Consider the following 21763-nt stretch of genomic DNA (forward strand, 5'->3'; position numbering starts at 1 on the left):
CCATGCCCAAGATCCCTCACTCTCACCCTGTGTCAGATATGATGTTTGTCTGAACCTGCATCCCGGAAGTCTGAGGTCCACGGCCCTCCCCAGAATTTTGCGATGGGTGGCCTTGCAAGGGATGGGAGGACCAGCTGGGGAGGTGTACAGAAGTCAGAGGTCTTCATGGGCCTTGCAGCTGGGTAAGGTTTTCCCTCACCACAGGGCCCATTGTGTGTGTGTGTGTGTGTGTGTGTGTGTGTGTGTGTGTGTGTGTGTGTGTGTGTGTGTGTGTGTTTGGGATTCAGGGCAGGATGTCCCTAGAAGCGCTGTGACAGATGTGAGAATTCAGAGTTCAGTTCAACATCCATCACCTCCAGTAGCTGCAGGTGACAATGATGCAGCTAGGTTCCTCACTCTTCCAAGGGACCCCTTTTAGGAGCTTCGGACACAGCTCTCTCCTCCCATACTGGCAGCAGTGAGTGGCAGGAAACTGGTTAGGTCTGCAAACTGAACACGACAGGAATTCTGGGTGACTAGCCCATTAGGCGCCCACCCCTGCAGTGAGAGATGTTTAAAACCTGTGCTGACAAGAATTTAACTCTCTGATTCACAACCTACATTGGGCATTGGAATCCCCTAAAACACACAAAAAAATACTGATGCCTGGGCCCACCCAGAGATTCTGCTTTAATTGGCTGGGAAGTGGCCTGGGCACTGAAATTCAATGTGCAGCCACAATTTGAAAACCGCTGAGTTAAGTCCTTCCCAGCCTGAGTTATATGCCCGCCAATCAGCCTGTGTGGTCCCACCTGGGGACCGTCGTGCAGAATTCCAAGCTGAACACTCAGTGGGCTCAAGGTAATCAAGGCTTTCTGCTCTCTGATGAGCTAAGAATGCAAAGTAAAATGGGGATCTAGAGGCAGAGCTGCTTTGGGTCAAAAACCTTTGGAAGCAGGAAGATGCAGCCCCTCCTGAGAGCTGGGGCCTGAGATGGGGAGAGGCTGTTAGGGGGAAAGTAGGCTGGGCCTCTTGTCCCAGGTAGAGGGGATCCCAGGAAGACGGCACCACACAGGTGTGAATAATGGACACTCTGGGGCAGCCCAAGAAAGCCAAGTTTCATCCAAAGTCTTCACCACCACCTGCAAGAGTCCCTTCAAAGATCAGGGGTCTTGAGAAGCCAGGGATGGTCTAACCCCATGGATGTTGGGCATCAGAGAGCCCCAGGCAGAGGAATGAAGCATAGAACAGGAGTCAGGAGAGAAGCTCTTTTAGCAGCAAGGTCTGTGGCTAGTTGCCTAGATTTGTGGAGCCATCCTCTCCTCAGCAGGGATGAGGCCACAGGTGGGACTTCTTAGAGGTAGACCTCTCAGAACCTCATAGATCCTCTCTTCTCTTCCCCACCATCACTGAGAACTGAGCTACATAATGAACTCTTCCTGAGAATACACTGAAACACTGAAGTGGGGATGGGAGGAGCACGCTTGCAGCTTTGAGTCAGGAGTGAGCCTAAGAGCACTCTGGGGGACTTGGTATCCCCATTCATGCTCCTCCCCCAGGTGACATCGTGGCCCCAAGAGATATGTGACCCAGGCCTGTTCAACAAAGAAATAAACTGACCCTCAGATGGGCCTAGCCTCCCGGGTCCCTAAGAAGGTAGTTCAGTAAGTGAAGGCTCATCTCCTACAGGTCCCCTTCAGCCCTGGAAAAGGTCCCCAGGTTACATCTAGTCTCCTTGCCACAAGACGCCCACCCCATGCTCTATAGCCCCTTACCTCATGCATCACCAACCTCAGCTCTGATCCCACTGCTCCAGGGTCTCCATCCTGCCTTGTCTTCTTTCTCTTTCCCACATGCCAAACCCTAAATGAGATGCCCACAGCCACTGCCATGCATGTCTGGCAGCTTGAGTGGGCTGACCAACATCCCGCTGATCACTCACACACATTCACACACATTACTGAAGGACACTGGTTCTGACCACTACCCCACCCACTCCCATTTTGCCGGGTGGATGTTGCTGGTGTAAAGAGGTCTTTGTTCAGCTTTGTTTCTAAAAATCAAGTTTGTTCAGGTCCATCATAAATTAGTAGTCTGGAAATAAGCGCTTATTATGTAGAAGGGCTGGACTGAGTTGAGAAGAAAATGTTTTCTGGGCACTCCCAAACTGGGCTTTCATATCTTCAGAACAAAGAACTTAGGATAGAGTGTGACCTTAAAGAGGATGACCACAGATTCTGACAGCAAAAGGGGGTAGGGCACAGGGCAGGTAGAGAAAGTTCCAGACACACAGGAAGAGACAAAAGCCCATTCACTGCCCTGAGACAGAGGAGTGTGAGGGGGTTTAGGTACTGCTGCAGCCTGCTGCCAGATCCTGTCCTTAGCCCCTCCCCTCAGGTCACCCCAGTAGGCACAGGGGAATCTGGGGGAGGCTGCATGGTTCAGAGGCAAAAAGTAGTAAAAGCCAAGGAAGGGGGAGTTCCTTGGTGGCCTAGTGTTTAGGATTCTGGGCTTTCACTGCCATGGCCCGGGTTCAATCCCTGGTCAGGGAACTGAGATCCTGCAAGCCGTGTGGTGCTGCCAAAAACAAAACAAAACAAACAAAAAAGCCAAGGAAGGTACCAAAGTAGTGGGTCTGAGGGCTGCCCTCATTGAGCCCTGTATACTCCCTATGGGGCTGGGAAGTAGCCAAGAGTCCCTGGACCTCCAAGATGGGAGAGGTAAGACATGCCAAAAGGACTGGTGGTCCCAAAGAGGCCTAGGACAGAGACAAGAAGCCACAGACTGTGGGGACCTCACCACCTGAGGCCAAGGCAGGGACCATGGGCATCATAGAAGGTGGATTTAGGTCTGTGGGTGGGGGACACAGATTATCTTTTGGGGGCAGGCTAAAGACAACATGGTTTCCAGGAGAGCAGGCAGGACCACCCACAAGACCCAACCCAGGAGGGGAAAGTGGGAGATATCAATGAAAGCTGTTTGGCTATGAGTTGATAATTGCTAAAGCTGGAATGATGTCTACTCTGTTTCATTTTGGATGTGTTTGAACATTTCCACAATAAAAACATAAAAAAAAACTTTAGTATAAATAATAGAAGAATGAAAATTACTTAAATAACTTCCATAACAGTTGGGAATTGTATTGGGCTCTTAGGAACAGAAACCTGAAAACCAGTGGCTTAAACAAAACAAAAGTTTGTTTTCTTCTCCCATAAATAAAGCCCAGCAGTGGGAAGGCCAAAGTACAGCAGCTGCATAATATCAAGAGGTCCCATCTTCTCTGTTTCCACCCTGCACTCCTAGGATGGGACTAGTCCTCTTACTCTAGGATGACTCCTAGAGTTCCAGCCATCATGTCTGCATTTCAGGAGAGTAGATGTAGTGCAAAAAGAGAAACACTTCCGCCAGCTGACTTCATTTCTTTTAAAAACCTTTCCCAGAAGGCTCACTCACCCAGCCCCCTCCACTTGTATTTCATCGGCTAGAACTGCTACCAGACCTCCCCTTCTACAAGGACACGCATTGCCGCCAGGTGTAACCAAAGAGGCTAGACTCTGCTGTGATGCAAACTTCCAAATCTCAATGGCTTAACTGAAATGTATTTCTCACTCACACAAATCTGCGGGGCTCCTGGCAATTCTCCATGAGGTGTCCCTCTGGATGCTTGCTCAGCCTTCCAGGCTGCTCCATGCTTACACCACCTCCATGTGGATATGAGCTCCTGTGATTGCGCTCCTCGAAGTAGGGGAAGGAAGGGCTGGAGAGAAGAGCACCAGCGTTGTAGTTTTCCACTTGGAAGTGTCTTATTTCACTTCTGCTCCCTTTTTATTGGCTCAACAGCCACGCAGCTGTGTCTAACTTCAAGGAGAAGGAAAATACAATCTTCCAACTTGCCTGAAAGGAGAGGGAACAAGAATGTTGGTGAACGAATCAATGTGCCCCACATCAGGGTGCCGTTTACAAGATAGAAGAGAGAGTAGGTATGGGGGGCGGGGGGCGGGCAACCAGCAGCCTCAGCCACGACCCCTAAAACATTAGAGAAAAAATATGAAGAAGAAATCTCCATCAATTCAACGGAAGTATGAAATGGAAAAAAATAAGAAAGCAGGATAGAAAACCCAAAGATGGGAATAAGTCTGTACTAAATGGAAATGGGTACAATTCATCTATTAACAGAATCTGATATTAGGTTTTTGAAAATACCCAACCATATGTTTTATAATGGACACATCTAAAATAAAAGAAAGCTGGAGACTGAAACTAAAACAACAGAAAAACATAAAGCAGAAGAGAACGTTTAGCTGTTTAAAAACACATTCACTCTCCTCTTTCCTAAGATCTAAGGAAAATGAAAAGAAAGCAATTAACTTCACCAAAAAAGCTCACAATTGGAAACAAGGGCCGTCAGAGGATAAAGAGGACCACAATTCTGGAAAAGGGAAAGTAAGAGGAGATGGGTACCAGATGAAGCAGGAAGGAGGAAGCTGAAGAACAAATGCTCAGAGGGCCAAAAGGATGAGGAGTCGGACTCAAACACAGGCACCTGACTCCAGGACCCAGGCTCTTAACCATTCTCCCAACTGCCTCCTCCAGGAGATTTGTGGCTCTGGCTGTAAAAAAAAGTCCTGATAGGGAACTCCCTGGTGGCCCAGTAGTTAGGACTCCGTGCTTCCACTGCAGGGGGCACGGGTTCAGATCGGAGAACTAAGATCCTCCAAGCAGCACAGCGAGGCCAAAAAAAAAAACAAGTCCTGATGGAATGAAAGAATATGGAGCTCACACTCCTACATTTAAAGGATAAAATGAGTATTGAGGGCAATGGGCAGTCTTGCCACCATGAAGTTCTGCAAAATATAAAACAGCAGATCATTCCAAGTAATATAAACTATTCCAAAGTATAGAAAGAGCAGAAAGTTATCCAACTATCTTTATGATGCTGGCATAGCACTGTTATCAAAACCAGACAAGTATTCTGAGGATCTAATACTGTACTGTACTGTGTAATTGAAATTTGCTGAGAGAGTAGAATCTAAATGTTCTCACCACATATATAGATATGTTAACTAACTAGATGGGAAGAATCCTTTCATAATGTATTTATATATCAAATTATTAAAATGTATAATTTTATTTCTCAATTACATTTTAACAAAGTTGAAAAAACTCCTAAAAAACCCCCAGAGAGGTTGCGGAGAAGATGGCGGAAGAGTAAGACACGGAGATCACCTTCCTCCCCACAGATACATCAGAAATACATCTACACGTGGAACTGCTCCTGTAGAACACCCACTGAACGCTGGCAGAAGACCTCAGACCTCTCAAAAGGCAAGAAACTCCCCACGTACCTGGGTAGGGCAAAAGAAAAAAGAAAAAACAGATGAAAGAATAGGGACGGGACCTGCACCAGTGGGAGGGAGCTGTGAAGGAGGAAAGGTTTCCACACACAAGGAAGCCCCTTCGCGGGCGGAGACTGCAGGTGGCGGAGGGGGGAAGCTTCGGAGCCACGGAGGAGAGCGCAGCAACAGGGGTGCGGAGGGCAAAGCGGAGATATTCCCGCACAGAGGATCGGTGCCGACCAGCACTCACCAGCCCGAGAGGCTTGTCTGCTCACCCGCCGGGGCGGGCGGGGACTGGGAGCTGAGGCTCCAGCTTCGGTCGGATCCCAGGGAGAGGACTGGGGTTGGCGGCGTGAACACAGCCTAAAGGGGTTAGTGCACCACAGCTAGCCAGGAGGGAGTCCGGGAAAAAGTCTGGACCTGCTGAAGAGGCAAGACTTTTTCTTCCCTCTTTGTTTTCTGGTGCGCGAGAAGAGGGGATTAAGAGCGCTGCTTAAAGGAGATCCAGAGACGGGCACGAACCGCGGCTATCAGTGCAGACGCCAGAGACGGGCATGAGACGCTAAGGCTGCTGCTGCCGCCACCAAAAAGCCTGTGTGCAAGCACAGGTCACTCTCCACACCTCCCCTCCCGGGAGCCTGTGCAGCCCTCCACTGCCAGGGTCCCGTGATCCAGGGACAACTTCCCCGGGAGAACGCACGGCGCGCATCAGGCTGGTGCAACTTTACGCTGGCCTCTGCTACCGCAGGCTCGCCCCGCATTCCGTACCCCTCCCTTCCCCCGGCCTGAGTGAGCCAGAACCCCTGAATCAGCTGCTCCTTTAACCCCGTCCTGTCTGAAGAACAGACACCCTCAGGCGACCTACACGCAGAGGCGGGTCCAAATCCAAAGCTGAACCCCGGGAGCTGTGCGAACAAAGAAGAGAAAGGGAAATCTCTCCCAGCAGCCTCAGGAGCAGTGGATTAAAGCTCCACAATCAACTTGATGTACCCTGCATCTGTGGAATACCTGAATAGACAACGAATCATCCCAAATTGAGGAGGTGGACTTTGGGAGCAGGATATATTATTTTTTCCCCTTTTCCTCTTTTTGTGAGTGTGTATGTGTATGCTTCTGTGTGAGATTTTGTCTGTATAGCTTTGCTTTCACAATTTGTTCTAGGGTTCTGTCTGTCCGTTTTTTTGTTTTGTTTTTTTTTTACTTAAAAAAATTTTTTTTCTTAATAATTATTTTTTATTTTACTAACTTTTTTTTTTAAAGGAAAGGGAATTTTTTAAAAGTTTTTATTTATTTACTTATTTATGGCTGAGTTAGGTCTTTGTTTCTGTGCGAGGGCTTTCTCTAGTTGCGGCAAGTGGGGGCCACTCTTCATCGCGGTGCGCGGGCCTCTCATTATCGCAGCCTCTCTTGTTGCGGAGCGCAGGCTCAGTAATTGTGGCTCACAGGCCTAGTTGCTCCACGGCATGTGGGATCTTCCCAGACCAGGGCTCGAACCCATGTCCCCTGCATTGGCAGGCAGATTGTCAACCACTGCGCCACCAGGGAAGCCCTATTTTACTAACTTTATTTTATCTTACTTTATTTTATTTTATTTTACCCTCTTTCTTTCTATTTTTTCTCCCTTTTATTCTGAGCCATGTGGATGAAAGGCTCTTGGTACTCCAGCCAGGCATCAGGGCTGTGCCTATGAGGTGGGAGAGCCAACTTCAGGACACTGGTCCACAAGAGACCTCCCAGCTCCACGTAATACCAAACGGCGGAAATCTCCCAGAGATCTCCATCTCAATACCAAGACCCAGCTTCACTCAACGACCAGCAAGCTACATTGCTGGACACCCTATGCCAAACAATTAGCAAGACAGGAACACAGCCCCATCCATTAGCAGAGAGGCTGCCTAAAATCATAATAAGGCCACAGACACCCCAAAACACACCACCAGACGTGGACCTGCCCACCAGAAAGACAAGATCCAGCCTCATCCACCAGCACACAGGTACTAATCCCCTCCACCAGGAAGCCTACACAACCCACTGAACCAACCTTAGCCACTGGGGACAGACACCAAAAACAACGGGAACTACGAACCTGCAGCCTGCGAAAAGGAGACCCCAAACACAGTAAGATAAGCAAAATGAGAAAACAGAAAAACACACAGCAGATGAAGGAGCAAGGTAAAAACACACCAGACCTAACAAATGAAGAGGAAATAGGCAGTCTACCTGAAAAAGAATTCAGAATAATGATAGTAAAGATGATCCAAAATCTTGGAAATAGAATAGACAAAATGCAAGAAACATTTAACAAGGACCTAGAAGAACTAAAGAGGAAACAAGCAACGATGAAAAACACAATAAATGAAATTAAAAATACTCTAGAAGGGATCAATAGCAGAATAACTGAGGCAGAAGAACGGGTAAGTGACCTGGAAGATAAAATAGTGGAAATAACTACTGCAGAGCAGAATAAAGAAAAAAGAATGAAAAGAACCGAGGACAGTCTCAGAGAACTCTGGGACAACATTAAACGCACCAACATTCGGATTATAGGGGTCCCAGAAGAAGAAGAGAAAAAGAAAGGGACTGAGAAAATATTTGAAGAGATTATAGTTGAAAACTTCCCTAATATGGGAAAGGAAATAGTTAATCAAGTCCTGGAAGTGCAGAGAGTCCCATACAGGATAAATCCAAGGAGAAACATGCCAAGACACATATTAATCAAGCCATCAAAAATTAAATATAAAGAAAACCTATTAAAAGCAGCAAGGGAAAAACAACAAATAACACACAAGGGAATCCCCATAAGGTTAACAGCTGATCGTTCAGCAGAAACTCTGCAAGCCAGAAGGGAGTGGCAGGATATACTTAAAGTGATGAAGGAGAAAAACCTACAACCAAGATTACTCTACCCAGCAAGGATCTCATTCAGATTTGATGGAGAAATTAAAACCTTTACAGACAAGCAAAAGCTGAGAGAGTTCAGCACCACCAAACCAGCTTTACAACAAATGCTAAAGGAACTTTTCTAGGCAAGACACACAAGAGAAGGAAAACACCTGCAATAACAAACCCAAAACATTTAAGAAAATGGGAATAGGAACATACATATCGATAATTACCTTAAATGTAAATGGATTAAATGCTCCCACCAAAAGACACAGACTGGCTGAATGGATACAAAAACAAGACCTGTATATATGCTGTCTATAAGAGACCCACTTCAGACCTAGGGACACATACAGACTGAAAGTGAGGGGATGGAAAAAGATATTCCATGCAAATGGAAATCAAAAGAAAGTTGGAGTAGCAATTCTCATATCAGACAAAATAGACTTTAAAACAAAGACTATTACAAGAGACAAAGAAGGACACTATATAATGATCAAGGGATCAATCCAAGAAGAAGGTAAAACAATTGTAAATATTTATGCACCCAACATAGGAGCACCTCAATACATAAGGCAAATACTAACAGCCATAAAAGGGGAAATCGACAGTAACACAATCATAGTAGGGGACTTTAACACCCCACTTTCACCAATGGACAGATCATCCAAAATGAAAATAAATAAGGAAACACAAGCTTTAAAAGATACATTAAACAAGATGGACTTAATTGATATTTATAGGACATTCCACCCAAAAACAACAGAATACACATTTTTCTCAAGTGCTCATGGAACATTCTCCAGGATAGATCATATCTTGGGTCACAAATCAAGCCTTGGTAAATTTAAGAAAATTGAAATCATATCAAGTATCTTTTCCAACCACAACGCTATGAGACTAGATATCAATTACAGGAAAAGATCTGTAAAAAATAAAAACACATGGAGGCTACACAATACACTACTTAATAACGAAGTGATCACTGAAGAAATCAAAGGAGAAATAAAAAAATACCTAGAAACAAATGACAATGGAGACATGATGACCCAAAACCTATGGGATGCAGCAAAAGCAGTTCTAAGAGGGAAGTTTATAGCAATACAAGCCTACCTCAAGAAACAGGAAACATCTCGAATAAGCAACCTAACCTTGCACCTAAAGCAATTAGAGAAAGAAGAACAAAAAACCCCCAAAGTTAGCAGAAGGAAAGAAATCATAAAGATCAGATCAGAAATAAACGAAAAAGAAATGAAGGAAACAATAGCAAAGATCAATAAAACTAAAAGCTGGTTCTTTGAGAAGATAAAAAAAATTGATAAGCCATTAGCCAGACTCATCAAGAAAAAAAGGGAGAAGACTCAAATCAATAGAATTAGAAATGAAAAAGGAGAAGTAACAACTGACACTGCAGAAATACAAACAATCATGAGAGATTACTACAAGCAACTCTATGCCAATAAAATGGACAACCTGGAAGAAATGGACAAATTCTTAGAAATGCACAACCTGCCGAGACTGAGCCAGGAAGAAATAGAAAATATGAACAGACCAATCACAAGCACTGAAATTGAAACTGTGATTAAAAATCTTCCAACAGACAAAAGCCCAGAACCAGATGGCTTCACAGGTGAATTCTATCAAACATTTAGAGAAGAGCTAACACCTATCCTTCTCAAACTCTTCCAAAATATTGCAGAGGGAGGAACACTCCCCAACTCATTCTACGAGGCCACCATCACCCTGATACCAAAACCAGGCAAAGATGTCACAAAGAAAGAAAACTACAGGCCAATATCACTGATGAATATAGATGCAAAAATCCTCAACAAAATACTAGCAAACAGAATCCAACAGCACATTAAAAGGATTATACACCATGATCAAGCGGGGTTTATCCCAGGAATGCAAGGATTCTTCAATATATGCAAATCAATCAACGTGATACACCATATTAACAAATTGAAGGAGAAAAACCATATGATCATCTCAATAGATGCAAAGAAAGCTTTCGACAAAATTCAACACCCATTTATGATAAAAACCCTCCAGAAAGTAGGCATAGAGGGAACTTTCCTCAACATAATAAAGGCCATATATGACAAACCCACAGCCAACATCGTCCTCAATGGTGAAAAACTGAAACCATTTCCACTAAGATCAGGAACAAGACAAGGTTGCCCACTCTCACCACTATTATTCAACATAGTTTTGGAAGTTTTAGCCACAGCAATCAGAGAAGAAAAAGAAATAAAAGGAATCCAAATTGGAAAAGAAGAAGTAAAGCTGTCACTGTTTGCAGATGACATGATACTATAGATAGAGAATCCTAAAGATGCTACCAGAAAACTACTAGAGCTAATCAATGAATTTGGTAAAGTAGCAGGATACAAAATTAATGCACAGAAATCTCTTGCATTCCTATACACTAATGATGAAAAATCTGAAAGTGAAATTAAGAAAACACTCCCATTTACCATTGCAACAAAAAGAATAAAATATCTAGGAATAAACCTACCTAAGGAGATAAAAGACCTGTATGCAGAAAACTATAAGACACTGATGAAAGAAATTAAAGATGATACATATAGATGGAGAGATATACCATGTTCTTGGATTGGAAGAATCAACATTGTGAAAATGACTCTACTACCCAAAGCAATCTACAGATTCAATGCAATCCTTATCAAACTACCGCTGGCATTTTTCACAGAGCTAGAACAAAAAATTTCACAATTTGTATGGAAACACAAAAGACCCCAAATAGCCAAAGCAATCTTAAGAACGAAAAATGGAGCTGGAGGAATCAGGCTCCCTGACTTCAGACTATACTACAAAGCTACAGTAATCAAGACAGTATGGTACTGGCACAAAAACAGAAATATAGATCAATGGAACAGGATAGAAAGCCCAGAGATAAACCCACGCACATATGGTCACCTTATCTTTGATAAAGGAGGCAAGCATATATAGTGGAGAAAAGACAGCCTCTTCAATAAGTGGTGCTGGGAAAACTGGACAGGTACATGTAAAAGGATGAAATTAGAACACTCTCTAATACCATACACAAAAATAAACTCAAAATGGATTAAAGACCTAAATGTAAGGCCAGACACTATCAAACTCTTAGAGGAAAACATAGGCAGAACACTCTATGACATAAATCACAGCAAGATCCTTTTTGACCCAGCTTCTAGAGAAATGGAAATAAAAACAAAAATAAACAAATGGGACCTAATGAAACTTAAAAGCTTTTGCACAGCAAAGGAAATCATAAACAAGACGAAAAGACAACCCTCAGAATGGGAGAAAATATTTGCAAATGAAGCAACTGACAAAGGATTAATCTCCAAGATTTACAAGCAGCTCATGCAGCTCAATAACAAAAAAACAAACAACCCAATCCAAAAATGGGCAGAAGACCTAAACAGACATTTCTCCAAAGAAGATATACAGATTGCCAACAAACACATGAAAGAATGCTCAACATCACTAATCATTAGAGAAATGCAAATCAAAACTACAATGAGGTATCACCTCACACCGGTCAGAATGGCCATGATCAGAAAATCTGCAAACAATAAATGCTGGAGAGGGTGTGGAGAAAAGGGAACACTCTTGCACTGTTGGTGGGAATGTAAATTGATACAGCCACTATGGAGAACAGTATGGAGGTTCCTTAAAAAACTAAAAATAGAACTACCATACGACCCAGCAATCCCACTACTGGGCATATACCCTGAGAAAACCATAATTCAAAAAGAGTCATGTACCAAAATGTTCATTGCAGCTCTATTTAGCCAGGACATGGAAGCAACCTAAGTGTCCATCATCGGATGAATGGATAAAGAAGATGTGGCACATATATACAATGGAATATTACTCAGCCATAAAAAAGAAATGAAATGGAGTTATTTGTAGTGAGGTGGATGGAGTCAGAGTCTGTCACACAGAGTGAAGTAAGTCAGAAAGAGAAAAAAAAACAAATACAATATGCTAACACATATATATGGAATCTAAGGAAAAGAAAAAAAAAAAAGGTCATGAAGAACCTAGTGGTAAGACGGGAATAAAGACACTGACCTACTAGAGAATGGACTTGAGGATAGGGGGAGGGGGAAGGGTAAGCTGTGACAAAGTGAGAGAGTGGCATGGACATATATACACTACCAAACGTAAAATAAATAGCTAGTGGGAAGCAACTGCATAGCACAGGGAGATCAGCTCGGTGCTTTGTGACCACCTAGAGGGGTGGGATGGGGAGGGTGGGAGGGAGGGAGATGCAAGAGGGAAGAGATATGGGAACATATATATATGTATAACTGATTCACTTTGTTATAAAGCAGAAACTAACACACCATTGTAAAGCAATTATACTCCAATAAAGATGTTAAAAAAAAAAACCAAGAAGGTAAGCATGATGTATAAAACATTGCTTTAATAATAAAGTTATAATGGAAAATATGATGAGAATTTACTCAAAAAAAAAAAAAAAACCCCAGAGAGGTAAATTAAGACCACTGTCCATAATGGTGGACTGTTAAAACCCTAAATAGAATATTAGCAAATTACAAACATCAATTTTTTTTTTCTTCATTTGTTTGTCTGTGTTTGTGTTTGTATTTTTTGGCCACACCATGTGGATTGTGGGATCTTAGTTCCCCAACCAGGGATTGAACCCTGGCCCTCGGCAGTGAAAGCAGAGTCCTAACCACAGGACCACCAGGGAATTCCCCAAACATCAATATTTAAATGTATATACATAATGACAAAATAGGCCAGGAAACCAATGATGGTTCAACACTGAAAAATCCATCATTGTAACTGATTAATTCAAAGAAGAAAAAGATCATATGATTAAAATTAAGCACTCATTCTCATTTTTAAAAAAATTACTAGTAAAGTGTAAAGAAAAGAAACTATACTAAGGATCCAAACAATAAAAAATATATAAGGATCTCAGATAACTCAATAGCGTAAAAACCAAGCAACCTGATTTAAAAATGGACCAAGGGCTTAATAGACAATTTTTTCAAAGAAAACATACAAATGGCCATCAGGTCCATGAAGAGGTGCTCAACATCACTAGTCATCAGGGCAAATCAAAACCACAGTGAGATACCATCTCAAAACTATTAGAATGCCTATTATCAAAAAGACAAGAAATAACAAGCGTTGGTGAGGATGTGGAAAAAAGGGAACCCTTGTGCACTGTTAGTGGGAATGTAAATTGTTACAGCCACAATGGAAAACAGTATGGAGTTTCCTCAAAAAATTAAAAAGAGAACTACTGTATGATCCAGCAATCCCACTTTTGGATATATTTGGGAAGGAAATAAAATCATCATCTCAAAGAGATATCTGCACTCCCATATTCATTGCAGCATTATTCACAACAGCCAAGACATGGAAACCACCGAAGTGTCCATTGACAGATGAATGAATAAAAACAATATTGTTTTGGCTATTTTGGGCCTTTCGACTCTCCATACAAACTTAAAATCAGTTTGTGGATGTCCACAAAACAACTTTCTGGGATTTTGTTTGGAATTGTGTTGAATCTGTAGATCAAGCTGGGAAGAACTAACATCTTGCAATATCGTGTCTTTCTATTCATATACATATTCTCTCTATTTATTTAGTTATTATAGTTTATATCTTCATCAGGGATTTATAGTTTTCCTCATATAGAGCTTGTACATATTTGGTTAGAGTTATATCAAGTATTTCACTTTGGAGGATGCTGTGTAAATGGTAATGTCCTTTTAATGTCAAATCCCCGCTTTTTATTGCTTTTACGTAGGAAAACAATTGACCTTTGTATATTAACTTTGTATTCGTCAACCTTCCTATAATCACTTAGTTCCAGGAGCTTTTGTATTCGTTCTTTCAGATTTTCTACATAGATGATCATGTCATCTGAGAACAAAAATGGTTTTATTTCTTCCTTCCCAGTTTGTATACCTTTTCTTTCCTTTTCTTGTCCTGTTGCTTTAGCTAATGGTGTTGAAAAGCAGTGATCTTGGTCCTGATCTTAGCAGAAAAGCTTTGAGTTTGATTAAGTATGATGTTAGCTGTGGTTCTTTTGTAGCTGTTCTTTATCTAGTTGAAGAAGTTTCCTTCTATTTATATTTTGCTGAGAGTTTTTCATCATGTATGTTGGGTTTTGTCAAAGTATTTTTCTACATCTTGATATGATCACGTGATTTTTTTCCTTAGCCTGTTGAAGTTATGAATTACATTAACTGATTTTAAAATTTGAACCAACCTTACATAGCTGAAATACATTCCACTTAATTGTGGTACAATTCTTTTTACACACTGTGAGATTTTTTTAAATTAATTAATTAATTAATTAATTTTTGGCTGTGTTGGGTCTTCATTGCTGCGCACGGGCTTTCTCTAGTTGCGGCGAGCAGGGGCTACTCTTCGTTGCAGTGCACAGGCTTCTCATTGTTGTGGCTTCTCTTGTTGCGGAGCACAGGCTCTAGGCACGTGGGTTTCAGTAGCTGTGGCACGCAGGCTCAGTAGTTGTGGCTTGTGGGCTCTAGAGAACAGGCTCGGTAGTTGTGGCGCATGGGCTTAGATGCTCCGTGGCATGTGGGATCTCCCCGGACCAGGGCTTGAACCCATGTCCCCTGCATTGGCAGGTGGATTCTTAATCACTGCACCACCAGGGAAGCCCCTACACTGTGAGATTTGATTTTGTTAATATTTTGTTGCGAATTTTTACATCTATGTTTGGGAAAAATGTTGGTCTATACTTTTCATTTCTTATAATGTCTTTGGCTTTGGTATTAGGGTAATGCTGGTCTCACAGAATGAGTTAGGAAGTATTCCATCTGTTTCTATCTGAAGAAATTATAGAGTATTGATATAATTTCTTTTTTAAATGTTTGGTAGAACTCACCAGTGAACCCATTTGAGCCTAGTACTTTATATTTAGAAAGTTATTAATTATTGACTCAATTTAAATAATAGATATGGACCTACCAGATTATCTATTTCTTCCTCTGTGTGTTTTGGCAGATTGTGTCTTTTAAGGAATTGGTTTGTTTCATCTAGGTTCAAATTTGGGAGCACAGAGTTGTTCAAAGTATTCCTTTATTGTGTTTTTAATGACCATAGTATCTGTAATGATGACATTAATGTGGTATCTGACATTAGTTTGGGGCAATTATCAGACATTATTGCTTCAAATATGGCTTCTGTTCCTTCTCCTTCTGGCATTCCCATTATGCGTATTTTACACCTTTTGTAGTTGTCCCACCATTCTTGAATTTTCTGGTTTTTTTCTTTTCAGACTTTTTCTCTTTGCTTTTTAGTTTGGAAAGTCTATTATCATATCCTAAGCTCAGAGACTCTTTCCTCAGCCATGTCTATTCTACTAATGAATCCATCAAAGCCATTCATTTGTTACAATTTTTTTTTAATGTGTAGAATTTTTCTTTCTTTTTTTTTTTTACTTATTAGATTACTGCTTTATTATAAAAGGATATAATTCAGGAAGAGATGGAAGAGATGCACAGGGTAAGGTAGGGGGATGGGGGGTGGAGCTTTCTCTTCAGGTACCACTCTCCCAGAATCTTCATGTGTTCACCAGCCCAGAAGCCTAGAATTTCTTTTTTTAATTTTTTCTTAGAATTTCCATCTTTCTGTTTACATTATCCATCTGTCTTGGATGTTTTTTCATTAAAGCCAACAGCATATTAATAATATATTTTTTTAAATTCTTGGTCTGATAATTCCAACATTCCTGCCATATCTGGCTCTGGTTCTGATGCTTGTTTAGGCTCTTCAAACTGTTTTTTGTTGTTGTTTCTTTGGGGGTTTTTTTTGTTTGTTTTTGCCTTTTAGCATGCCTTGTAATTTTTTTTGTTGAAAGACAGATGTGATGTATTGGGTAAAAGGAATTGCAGTAAATAGGCCTTTAGTAATGTAGTGGTAAGGTGTGGAGGGAGGTAAAGCATTCTATAGTTCTGTGATTATGTCCCAGTCTTTTGGTGATGCTGTGTCCCTGGACTGTAAAGTTCACCAGTGCTTCTAAGTTTTTTCCTCCTTGCATGGAACAGATTGGCTGGAGGGACTGGAGTTGTGTATTTCTCTTCCCACATGTGTTAGCAGAGCCAACCAGAGTTGAGTGTTTCTCTTCCCCCTTGTAGGTTAGACTGTGAGGTAATGCCAGCAGGTTAGGCTCTGGTAAAAACAGTTTCTCCCGAGGACAGGCCTTGTTAAGGAAACAGAATGCTCTTACATACTTCAAAATGATTTATTTCCCCTCCCCTGTCAGAAGCACAAGGGTATATTTCTCTGATATTCACTGTGAGGGCCTGGTAGAGTTTCTGGAGATTAAACTCACAAAATGTGAGAGCTCCACTATGGCTAGGCCCCTCTGGTGTTTTTATCTCTCATGCTTGTCCACAATGAACCTCCAGCAATTCCTCAATTATAGTTCAGGTTTTCCTACACTCACACTGGTTCCCATGGAGGCTTCTGCTCTGATAAGTTATGATTCTCTGTATCTATCTATCTGTATCTTCAATTTGGGGGGCAATGGTTTGCCCTGTGACCTTACTTCTCTGACAGAATAAGAAGAGATTTTGATTTTTTAGTTTGTTCAGTTTTTTACTTGTTGTTAGGATGGAGTGAAGACTTCTAAAGTCCTCACATGATGTACTGGAAACCATAAATCCTATCATTAATTTTTTATTCTAGTTATTGTATTTCATTTCTATAAGTTTTATTTGGCTTGTTTCTAAATTTGTTTGATTATTATGCATAGTTTCTTGTTTCCTGATGAATTTTTTATATTTGTCTTTCACTTATCTCAAAATATTGCAATAGTTACTTCATTTCTGGGCTTGACCATATCAATATCTTAAGTCTCTGCAGATCCATTCCTGCTAATTCTCACTCTCATGGTGCCTTCTTTCCTTTTGTGTTTGGTAGGGTTTTTAAAATGTGATCTGCTCATTTTACCTGTGAGAATTACTTGATTCCTGGGATGAATATAGGTTCCTACAGAGAGGATTTTGGTTTTCCTCTCAGATGGTTGGGCAGACAATTAGTCCAGAAGGACTGCAAACTGAAATCTCAGCTTGCATGTTTTTGGATAATCTATGTAGTGTGAATTTTGGCTGAAAACCTGCAAGAGGTTGGCTGAAAACCTGCAAGAGGGATGTCTTTGGTTTTAAATCCTCAGGAGCTATTTTTCTTCCTCTATACAGTCCCAAAAATCTACTCAAGAAATGTTCTCTGCCATGTTCAAGGGTTGGAGAGGGGGGGATGGTATTTGGGGGGTCCCAGATATAGGGAGAGGATCTCCTATTTGACTTCCCACCTTGGGCATGTCTTCTTGTCCCCTGATCCCTGTAATGCTGTGACAACCAGAGCTCAAAATCACATACTTTAGCAAATGTCCTCAAGACAAAAAGGAAACTTTAGAACTCCAGTTACTCTCTGAACTCCCATCTTGATTTGGTTTTGAGTTTCAGTATTCGTTTCCATCTTGCCATACTATCAATGCTTTTAAAATATAGTTTTTAAATTTTATTCAACATTTTAAATTGTTTTCAGCATGGAGACTGGTCAGGATTCCTAGGCCACTAGATTGCTGGAAACCTAATAGCCTAATGTACATCATTTTTAAACCCAATTTGGCCAGATCCATAACTGTTTTTAATAGATATATCTTGGTCAATAGACCCTGCAGATAGAAATATCCCACAGCATCTACATTCTGTGCTATATTTCTCATGTCAATCAGAGCACATAAAACCTGATCCATTACGAGATGGCATGGCATGAAAAACCTCTGCCCAACAAGGAAGATCTGAATCAATCAAAGTCTCATGAGCTAGAATTTGACAGTAAATAGGGAGCAAATCATTGAACGTGTGCTGAGGCTTCACATGTCTTAGAGTCCATCAGATAGAGAACAGAACATGAACATTTGGAGAAAACAAAAGGTATGAAATAGAGAAGGCCCATAGAGAGAAGATGAGGACACTAGTTAGTTGACAGGAGGAGAAGGTAACAGAAGCAGAGAAACCCACAGGAACCCAAGAGGTCAGGTCCACAAAGTCTTGAGTTCTGGAGAAGCATCCCATCCAGTTCAGGTTTCTGGGATGCCGGTCTTTCTACAATTCCATTACTTTGATCCCCAGGACTTATCTACCCTCTCCTTGATCCCTGGAATGGTCTCTCATCATGCATGCTACCTTTTGTGACACTCCTTGAAGCTAATGGAAACAGTAAAAACCTCCTATGACTACTTCATCACTGCCATGATGTAATACCACTTTTATGTTGAGCACATAAAAGTCCAGGAGAACATGGTAAGCAAGGAAGTCCTTGCAGGACTTGTCCCTCCACCTGAACTAGCTGAGTTACATATAATCTTGGTATGATTTCACTTCCTCTGGAAGGCAATGGAAGCACCATCCATAAGGTGATTAAACAAGCAAGTAGAAGTCTTAGGTCCTGCTACTATATCAAGGGGACTAATAACCCAAAGTCTTGGGATATATGCTATATGAACACTATATGTTTGACATGTCCCCTAGGTTGCTATCTTTTTATTCCCAGTTGTGAAGAAGAGTTAACATAGCAGCCCTGAGAATCTTATCCTTAGGAAGGCATGCTTGAAAAGTCAGCCATTCACTGGTGTCAAGGAATTCAGATTTTGACAGTATTCCCACAATTCCCTGATAAGGTCATTTACTTCATCTAAACTGTTTGTACAAGCAATGTAGTTTATGCTGAATACCCGCTTTTCTTATGGGGCTCTGGAATTTTGGTATATGCTATCCAGAGGGTGCCTATGTGTCTGAACCCCAATAAAACCCTAGGCTCCTAGATTCAAGTTATCCTCCCTGGCATACGTGTTGTCATAAGTCATTGTTGGAGGAATCAAGCACTTCCTGTGTTGACTCTAATAGGAGAGCACTCTTAGAAGCTTACAACTGGTTTCCTCTAGACTTCACCTACTTTGTCTTTTTCCTTTGCTGATTTTGCCTATATCATTTTACTGGAATAAATCTTAGCCACAGTTACATCTATATGTGGAATCCTATGAATCCTAGGGAACCACTAAACCTGGGGATGCTCCTGAGGACCCCCAACACAGCAGTGTACAAAATCCAGAAAACAAAAAGTCATTAATTTATTGTACAAATATAAGGACACAGACTTAGAGGGTGCTGGTAGCCACAGAAGGAGGAAGGAACAGATGCAAGTTGTGAAACCCAGAGCAAGAGGAGACAGAAAAGGCCTGAGCCTAATAAGGCCTGAGAGAGGATATGTGGCACCAATATCCCTGCTCTTCTAAGTAGCTGGTAACAGGGAAGGATTATAGATGGGCTACAAAAGAAGAGAATCCTGGTGTGGATGGGACTCAGAGACCCTATATTTCCATCCTGGGCTCTGCTCTATCTCTGATGGATGTGGAGTGGACAGCTGTCACAACCTGCTCCATGGCACTTGTTATAGAAGACACAGCTGTGTGGTAGGTATAAAACCCCCTATGTCACAGTTATGATTATGATCTTGTAACTCACCTCTCCCTTCCTACCAGTGCCAGGACTCTCAGCAACCACATGAGTGTTGGCTGTCATCCAGAGCCATGGCCAGATCCACTCTGGTGGTTTCCACAAGACTTGGGGTATCATGTGCCTTCATAAGTCCTGAGATAGGATAGGAAGCCACATGGAATAAAACACCACATCTTCTACTCATCCATGTAATAAGAACAGAAAAGTGGCCAACGTATTAGAATTGAAGACATCAAAGACACAATCCTATGGCAGCAGGAGTAGGTAAGCGTATTTATTAAAACAGAAGCAAAAGATACATGGGAGCTCCACAGGAATAAATAGAATCTTAACTATTTAAATATGAACCCTTGGTATCCCAGGGCAGAGAATCTGGTCTTTTTGTTGGATACAGAGTCTTCCATATCCAGAGCTTGACATTGTTCTCTTGCTCCCTCTTATCTTCCCCTTTCCAGACTAGGGGGAGAGTAGTTTCTGGATGAGAGATGGAGAATGAATGGTGGGAAGAAGAATCAGCAAAGTGTGAACAAGGAGTGGGAGGGGAGGACAAGACTAGGGATTAGAAGGAGCTGTATATGGAAAACCTGGACTAGAAATACATGGTTAGGGAATAAGAGTAAACGGGTGAGGACCAAGAAAAGAGAAGCTGGAGAAAAGATAAGAAAGGCCCAAAGTCTTCTGGGTGAAGAGGTGGCAGCATATAGGAAGCCACAAGCCTTGGGCTGGGACTGGCAGGGTTAGCCATAAAAGAGCAGGAGGGTCACTACATGGGTGGAATCTAGAGGGAAGGGATGTGACCTTAAATTATGAAGGCTGGCACAAGGAAATTCCTGAAATTCATATGGCATCCTCCAGATGTAACATGCAAAAAATAAAAAGAACAGGAAGCCCAAATTCAAAGAACAAGGTGATATGCCCTTAGGGGGAGAGGGGTTACCACTCAGGTGTCCTGGCTTCAAGTCAGTGTCCTGCTAACTTTCCTTAACTTTGAGCAAGGACTGATTGTTAAAAAGAAGAATCCAGGCTGTTCCAGAGAGAGACCCTGGGGCTGAGAAGGGTGGCAAGAAATTCTGTCTCTGTCTAGAAAAAAACACAAAAAGAGCAAGAGCATCCATGAAGGCAACAAGCCCAGTGATGAAGTACACTGATGTGCTGGACATTGCTGCATATGGCTCTCAGGGAAATTCAAGTCAAAACCATGATGAGATAGCACCTCACATCTGTTGGAGTGGCTATTATCAAAAACACAAGATAATAAATTCTGGCAAAGATGTAAGAAAAGGGAACCCCTGTGCACCACTGGTGGGAATGTAAATTGGTGCAGCCACTATGGAAAACACTATGAAGTTTCCTCAAAGAATTAAAACTAGAATTACCATTTGATCCAGAAATCTCACTTCTGGGTATATAATCTAAAGGAATTGAAGCCAGGGTCTCAAAGAGATATCTGCACTCCCGTGTTCATTGCAGCATTTTTCACAGTAACCGAGATATACACACAACCTAAATATCCATCAACAGATGAATGGATAAAGAAAATTATATATACACGTATGATATCACTTACATGTAGAATCTAAAAAGAAAGGATACAAATGAACTTATTTACAAAACGAAACAGACTCACAGACTTAGAGACAGAACTTGTGGTTACCAAGGGGGAAGGATGCAGGAAGGGATAGTTATGCAGTTGGGATCGACATGTACACACTGCTATATTAGATAACCAGAGACTTCCCTGGTGGTGCAGTGGTTAAGAATCTGCCTGCCAATGCAGGGGACACGAGTTCGATCCCTGGTCCGGGAAGATCCCACATGCCGCAGAGCAACTAAGCCCCTGCGCCACAACTACTGAGCCTGTTCTCTAGAGCCGGCAAGCCACAACTACTGAGCCTGCATGCTGCAACTACTGAAGCCCGCATGCCTAGAAGCCCGTGCTCTGCAACAAGAGAAGCCACCGCAATGAGAAGCCTGCACACCGCAACAAAGAGTAGCCCCCACTCTGCCGCAACT

The 21763-nt window shown here is 42.0% G+C and overlaps 1 protein-coding gene across 4 annotated transcripts in view; it reads right to left on the reverse strand.

Moving 5' to 3' along the window:
* Positions 1-21763, reverse strand: part of LOC309608376 (IQ domain-containing protein F2-like) — a 119637-nt gene that overhangs the window by 90939 nt on the left and 6935 nt on the right. The window contains exons 2-3 of one of the 4 annotated variants that reach the window (XR_014232828.1): positions 3593-3873; positions 441-489 (exon numbers count right to left, since the gene is read on the reverse strand). The exons of 2 other annotated variants lie outside the window; for them this stretch is intronic. The gene's annotated coding sequence lies outside the window, so the exon portion shown is untranslated. Of the gene's footprint in view, positions 1-440; positions 490-3592; positions 3874-21763 lie in introns of those variants that run through there. One more of the 4 variants, XM_082348257.1, reaches the window with a different exon arrangement.

Source organism: Balaenoptera borealis (genome assembly GCF_965194805.1).
Source record: "Balaenoptera borealis genome assembly, chromosome: 12".
NCBI lineage: Eukaryota > Metazoa > Chordata > Mammalia > Artiodactyla > Balaenopteridae > Balaenoptera > Balaenoptera borealis.